The 7285-nt window shown below is 37.6% G+C and overlaps 1 pseudogene; it reads right to left on the minus strand.

Annotated features, from left to right (window-relative positions):
* Positions 1-1528: 1528 nt before the first annotated feature.
* Positions 1529-2114, minus strand: LOC118985139 (PIN2/TERF1-interacting telomerase inhibitor 1-like; annotated as a pseudogene).
* Positions 2115-7285: the final 5171 nt, after the last annotated feature.

The following is a 7285-nucleotide window of genomic DNA, read 5'->3' on the forward strand; positions in this document are numbered from 1 at the left end:
CATAAATAAATATTACTTGATTATAAATATCAGGTGTTTTTATATTAAAAGTGAAGTTTAAACAATTCTCCTACTCACACTCACAAGTATAAAATTATTAAAGGAAGGGGATCTCACTCATCAAGAGAAGGCTGAAAGTGCAAGTAAGACCAAATTACAACCTAATGCTATTTTGAGTAGTAAACAAAACAGGAAATTTAGTTATAAACCTCCCTGCTCTCTTGAATTATGAAAGTTGTATTCACTGCCTTGTAAGAACCTAATATTTAATATATGACTCAGAAGGGAAAAAGGAGATCTTCCTTGAACCTTCCCTGAACAGCATATGACCCAGAAATCCCTTTTCTGGGTTTCGACCCTAAAAATTTGAAAACATTTACCTGCAAAGATATGTAACTTTAAGTTCATTGCAGCATTATACATGGTGGCCAAGACATGGAAATACCTGGTGTCCCTTAATAGATGATTGAATAAAGATGTGGTACATATATACAACAGAATACTACTACATATATACTACAATACTACTCAGCTATTGGAAAAGATGAAATACTGTTGTACAATTTACAACAACATGGATGGATCTTGAGACTCATGCCAGTGAAACAAGTCAGACAGAAAAAGTCAAGAACCATATAATTTTATTTAATGTGGGATATGAAACTGAAGTGCATAGACATGGACAACAGTATGGTGGTTACAAGAGGGAAGAGGATTGGGGGATAATAGGTAGAAAAGGGTAAAGGGCATCAAATATATGGTGACAGAAGGTTGCACTTTGGATGACACATACATAATGCAATATACAGATGATGTGTTATAGAAATGTACACTTGAAACCTATATAATTTTATTAACCAATGTCACCCCAATAAATTTAATGAAAACAAAAATAGTAAAAGGCTTACCTAAGGTCAGGCCCACCTATGATTTTCTTAAAATTCTTTTTTTCTGGTTAATGTGGAAATAGAATATCTTTTTTCAGAGTCTGCAAAGAAATTTATTCTTTTATGAGAGCCATGATTTAGAACATTAAAAAGTTCTTCTAGGAGTATGATTTGGGAAAAATGTGGTGAGAAAGCAAGACTCAGCAATCTTCAGGCCTGTTAAAAGATGTGCACAAACTCTTGGATGAACTCTGCTCTGACTTCGGGCCAAAGATACTTGCCTGGCAGCAATCTGAGTGGTTGAAGAGCCCTAGCTTGAAATGATTTATTTGGAATTTTTCTTCTTTTCCACCAGTATTTTATCTGCTGTAGCATCTACTGCTGCCTCAACTTGTTTTTGAAGCTTTTTCTTTTCTTTTTTTGGGGGGTGGCATAGTTTCCTGGTAAGTTCTGGCCATCACATGGCTACACACAATCCCTCTTCATCCTCAGCAGAAGCATCAGAATTCTCATCTCAACAAAGGTCTCTGAGCTCAATCTGGACTCTTTCCTGGTCTTGGGTTGGGTGTAACGCTCCACATTTTTATCTTTGACTCTTGTTTCCTTTCCTTTCTTTTGTTTTCTTCTCTCATGTTTTTCTTTCCCCTTTTCCTTTCTATCTGGGTTTCTGGAAGACCAGCCCTGCATCCATGGCCTATGGTTTGTTCTTTAGTTCTGCTATCAGCCTGGCAAAGTCTTCCTGTATGGTAAAGGCACTGCTACCTTACTCAACATTTCATTCTCATCTGGAGTGGCAAGGCTGAGATAATCCTTGGGTGTCTCCTTACTCTATCTTTTCTGAAAAATGCAGTCAAGATCTGTTTTGTTCTGAGATGATATTTCCTTCCCTTTTCTGTATTTCCTTTAATGAATGTGGGTTTTAGAGATTTCTGACTTTTCTTTACGGCTGAAAGATTTTTTTCCCTTGTCCTAGGAGGAGTCTGCTGTTTCCAGCCCATGATAAGTGTTCGGTTCAGCCAGAAGCTAGTGAAAATCATCCTGATGAGCAGTCCAGTTTTCTTCATTATTGTTCATAGCTCCATGTCCCAGGTGGTTGTTTTTAACTTGAACTTTAATGTGATCTGTGGCTCCTTTCTTCTGAATCCCTAAACCCTTTCCTTTAAGCCACTCCATCTTCTCCAATATTCTCTGGCCAAACTTGGAATCATCCTTACATCCACAACCCATTTCTGTTTCCACTGATGATTATTAGCCAGCTTTGAACTGTGAGAGAGCCTGTGATGGTGCCAGGCCTCCAGACCTGAGCAACTGGGGCTACCTGGCAGCTGGCTCTCAGAGAAGTTGAAACCACCTGACTCACATGCCAAGAGAACTGCAGCTATGGAATATCTTTTTCATGTCATCGGCCATTTAGGATTTTTCTTCCATTACACGCACACACACACACACACACACAGAGTAATTATCTATAATTATGTATCTATATCTATATGTACATATTAATATCTATATCCTTATTTTGTATAATAATACTGACTCCATTAGAATTAGGATCATTCCAACCAAGCATCTCTCCTCACACTATAGATTATATTTTAATTTGATTTATGGCACCTTTTAAAGAAGATTTTAATTTTTGGCAAAATTAAAATCTTCTTTAAAAGGTGCCATAAATCAAATTAAAATATAATCTATAGTGTGAGGAGAGATGCTTGGTTGGAATTATCCTAATTCTAATGGAGTCAGTATTNAGAGAGAGCCATTCATGTGAGAGAGAAACATCAATTGGTTGCCTTTTTGTATGCACCCTGACCAGGAATCAAACCCACAGCCCACAGCCTGGGTATGTGCCCTGACTGGGCATTGAACCTGTGACCTTTAGGTTTTTTGGACAATGCTCCAACCAACTGAGCCACACCAGCCAGGGCACTTTTAGGGATGTTTTTAAAAAATATTTTCAATCTGTGGTTGGTTGAATTCATGGATGTAGAACCTGTGGATATGGAGGGCTGACTCTGTATGGAAGTGGGATTGTTGGATCGTATAGCAGTTCTAGTTTTAATATCTAGAGAAAGTTCTANCACCCAAGGACACTTTTTTCATTGCTTTTCAGAGAGAGAGGAAGGGGAAGAGAGAGTAAAACATTGATCAGTGTCTCTCTTAGGCTTCTTCATGGAGAACAAACCTGCAACCTAGATATGTGCCCTGACTGGAAATTGAACCTATGACATTTTGGTGCATGGGATGATGCTCCCACCACCTGACCCACACCAGCTCAGACTTTTCTTTCAATATTTTTATGTTTTAGTTTTCATCATCACGTTTCAATTCATATTTGATTTGCATAATTTATGCAGTGAAAGAGAAATGTTTCTCCATATGAAAGGTCAGATGTATCACTGTCCTTTATAGACTTGAATAGTACATTCTTTCCCCCATGCATTTGTAATGTAATCTCTCTTATATCAAATTTTTGGTGTATGCATAGGTGTGCATGCATGTTAACACACTTATATACTCTATTTTTGCCATTGCTGTATTGATTATTCCTAAATCATTGTCAATATCACATTTTACAAATTATTATATACTTTCAATAAGCCTATGGTCTGTACAGAGTATCCATCTTAGGGTGCTTCAAAACTATCTTGCTATTATGGCCCTTTTAGATTTCCATAAATATTAAGTGACTTAATTTTTATTTAATTTTTTTAAACAAAGTGGTCCCTATCCATAATTTTTTTTTCAAATATTTTATTTATTAATTATCTTTAGAGGGGAAGGAGAGAGGGAGAGAAACATCAATGTATGGTTGCCTTTTGTGCATCCCCTGCTGGGAGTTGGCCTGCAGGGAACTTGCCTGCAACCCAGGCATTTGCCCTGACTGGGAATCGAACCGCGATCCTCTGGTTCGCAGGCCCGCGCTCAATCCACTGAGCTATATCAGCCAGGGCTCCCTATCCATAATTTTTAAAAAGATTTTATTTACTTATTTGTAGAGAGAGGAGAAGGAAGGGAGAAAGAGAGGAAGAGAAACATCAATGTGTGGTTGCCTCTCACACGCTCCCTAGTGGGGACCTGGTCTGCAACGCAGGGTGTACCCTGACTGGGAATCAAACTGGTGACCCTTTGGTTTACATGCCAGTGCTCATTGCACTGAGCCACACCAGCTGGGCAGGTGACTTGATTTTAAAAGTGAAGTCTAAACAATTCTACAACTCATACTCACAAGTATAGAATTACTAAAGGATAGGGACCTCACTCATCAAGAGAAGACTGAACATGTCTGACATCTTTTATTAGATTTATTCCTAGATATTTTTAAAATATTATCACTGTTATCTTTAAAAATAGGTCTAATTGGTTTTATGAGACTGACATGCTGCCTACTGCACTAAGAGGGCACCTTAAAAAAAGGTCTAATTGGTTTTATACATTTTCTAATACTATGGAATGGCAATTTCTTACTTGCAAAGATATGAATGTGCTTTAGGCAAATCAGCATGTGATAGTGCAGTACCTTTGGGCTAGAAGCAATGTAGAGCTCATACTGCCACACACCCATAGGATACGCATACATCTGTTTGAGAGGATATGCGGGTTCTTATGGAGGAAAGCAGGCAATCCACAGGAGCCTCAGGGAGGGAGGTTGCAGGGTGAGCCAGGGAAATCAGTACTTTGTCCTCAGTTTTTTTGTCCTCCAGTTTCTTGCTAGTATCTCTCCTTGGCTGAACCCAACTCAAAGCCTGAGGGTTTAGGGAAGCTATGAATTCAGTCTATATAGGAAAGCCTCACGGGACACAGAGTAGAGTGGAGAAGGACTTAGAGTGATCTTGGAGGCACACAGAAGATGCACAGTACTTTTCTATTTGTGTTAGTTGGGGTTCTCCAGAGAAGCAGGGATGATGGGATATAGGTATTGGTTCATGCAGGTATGGAGGCTGAGAAGTCCCATGATCTGCTCTTTGGATGGTGGAAAAGCTAATAGTGTGGTTTGAAGCCCTGAGAGCCAGAGAGCTGATGATACAGATTCCAGTCTGGGTCAGAAGGCCTGAGAGCAAGGTCTGAGTTAGAAGGCCTGAGAATAAGCTTAAAGAATCAGGCAGCCCTTGCTGGTGTAGCTCAGTGGATTGCGTGCCAGCCCGTGAACCAAAAGGTCATTGGTTGAATTTCCACTCAGGGCATATGCCTGGGTTGTGCACGAGGTCCTCGTTAGGGAGTGTGTGAAAGGTGATTGGTGTTTCTCTCGCACATCGATGTTTCTCTCCCTCTCTTTCTCCTTCCTTTCCCCTCTCTCTAAAAACAAACAAACAAATAAATACAGTCTTTAAAAGAATCAGGCAGAAAGCAAATTCAACCTTCTTCCACTTTTAACTTCTATTCAGGCTTTCAACAAAATGGAAGATGATTTCCCACATAGGGAAGGGCCATCTACTTTACTAAATACAGTCCACCAAATCAGATGCTAGTCTCTTCCAGACACACCCAGAAATAACATTTAACCAGCTCTTTGGTAATCCCTTGGCCTGGTCAGTTTGACATAAAGTTAACCATCACAATGGTTTACACATATTAATTCAATCCTCACAACACCCTTATGTTAATATTATAAATGAAAAAATTGAGATAGAGACAGGTTAAGTAATGTAACCAAAGTTTCACCATCAGTAAGTGAGGAAACTGGGCTTTTAGCCTTAGCTGACCAATTGCCAGATCTGTCCTCCTAAACATATTCCTTTTCTGTTTTATCTGGTGATTGTAAAATAACAATAATAACATGAATAAATATTGTACTATTCTTTAATACTAGATAAAATTTTGATCGAAGTTAAATGAAGTTTTAAAATAATCTGGGGATAATTTATATAGTTATATTATTATGTCTTCCAAATGGCAGTCTGTGTATTCATTTAGGATTTCTTTAATAAGAAGCTTTAAAATTATCCCTAAAATGACCTTGCACAACTTTGTTAGATTTATTTTTAGCTGTATTTTTCTTGCTATTGTAAAGTATTTTTTAAATAACTATAAGATTTATGTATAAATTAGGTTGTATTTGATTTTTGTATATTAAGTTCCAGCAAATTTGCTAAACTTTCATATTTATTATGTAAATGTAACTACAGTTACATTTAGGACTCTTTACAAATAATTATCATCAGTGAATATGGATAATTTTGTGGATTGCTTTCCAATCATTCTCTTTTTGTTTTTCCTTTATTTGTGGTACTAGCTGAGTTCTCCATTACAATGCTTAACAACAGTTGTAATATCAGGCATTCTTGTCCTACTTATTATCTTAAAAGTAATACTTTCTCATTTCACCATTGAGTTGGATGAGTTTGTTTTTTTAAAAGTTCCATTATATACCAAATTTACTAGTAGAATGTTTTTATAAAATGTACTTTAATGTTACTAACATTCATATAATTTTCTCTTTAATGCTGTCACTGAGGTGAATTATATCTCTGAACAAAACCCAATTTTAACTATATTTTATAGTTTTTCACATTGCTTGATTCAATTTGTGTCTTAGTTTAGGAAACTACAAGCAGACATGTATTTCATTGCAAATTATTGAGAAAGTGCTCTATACAAGGGAAGGGGACAGAGGCAAAGAAGGATGTGGTCTTGGAATACCAGTCCACAAATTTCCTGCCTTGAGGTGGGTGGGCTGAGTTTTTTTCTGATTTTATCAGTTGTTGTTTCCAGTATAGCAGCACATGTGCAGGGCACGTAGATGGCAAGGCAAGGTCACAACCTGTTTTTAGAAATAAAGTTTTATTGAAACACAGCAATATTCATTAATTTAGATGTTGTCTATGGATGTTTTTGTGCTACAAGGGCATCAGCTACTAGTTACAATTGAGACTATCTGGCCCACAGAGTCTAAATTATTTGCCATGTAGCCCTTTACAGAAACCCTTTATCTAGGTTAATGTTGAGATTAGTTCTTTTCTTTTTAACACTTTCATTTTTGCATTTTAGAAGTTTTTGCCCTGGCTGGTGTAGCTCAGTGGATTGAGCTCGGGCCTGTGAACCACACGATTGTGGTTCGATTCCCAGTCAGGGCACATGCCTGGGTGGCAGGCCAGTTCCCAGCAGGGGACACACGAGAGGCAACCATACGTTGATATTTCTCTCCCTCTCTCCTTCCCTCCCCCCTAAAGATAAATAAATAAAATCTTTTTAAAAAGAAGTTTTTAAAAAGCAACATATATTTGAGGAATTAAGAAGCTTTTGCAAATGTTAGATATGGGTTGAAAGAAAATAATTCATCCTATTCATCTGGAAGATATTCAGTCACTTTCTTTTTTGTTTCATATATTGCTTTATTGTTGTTCAATTACAGTTGTCTTCATTTTCTCCCCCCCACTTCCCCCCACCCCATCCAAAAC

Source organism: Sturnira hondurensis, unplaced genomic scaffold (assembly GCF_014824575.4).
Source record: "Sturnira hondurensis isolate 20B ecotype Veracruz unplaced genomic scaffold, ASM1482457v3 Scaffold0004091, whole genome shotgun sequence".
Taxonomy (NCBI): Eukaryota; Metazoa; Chordata; class Mammalia; order Chiroptera; family Phyllostomidae; genus Sturnira; species Sturnira hondurensis.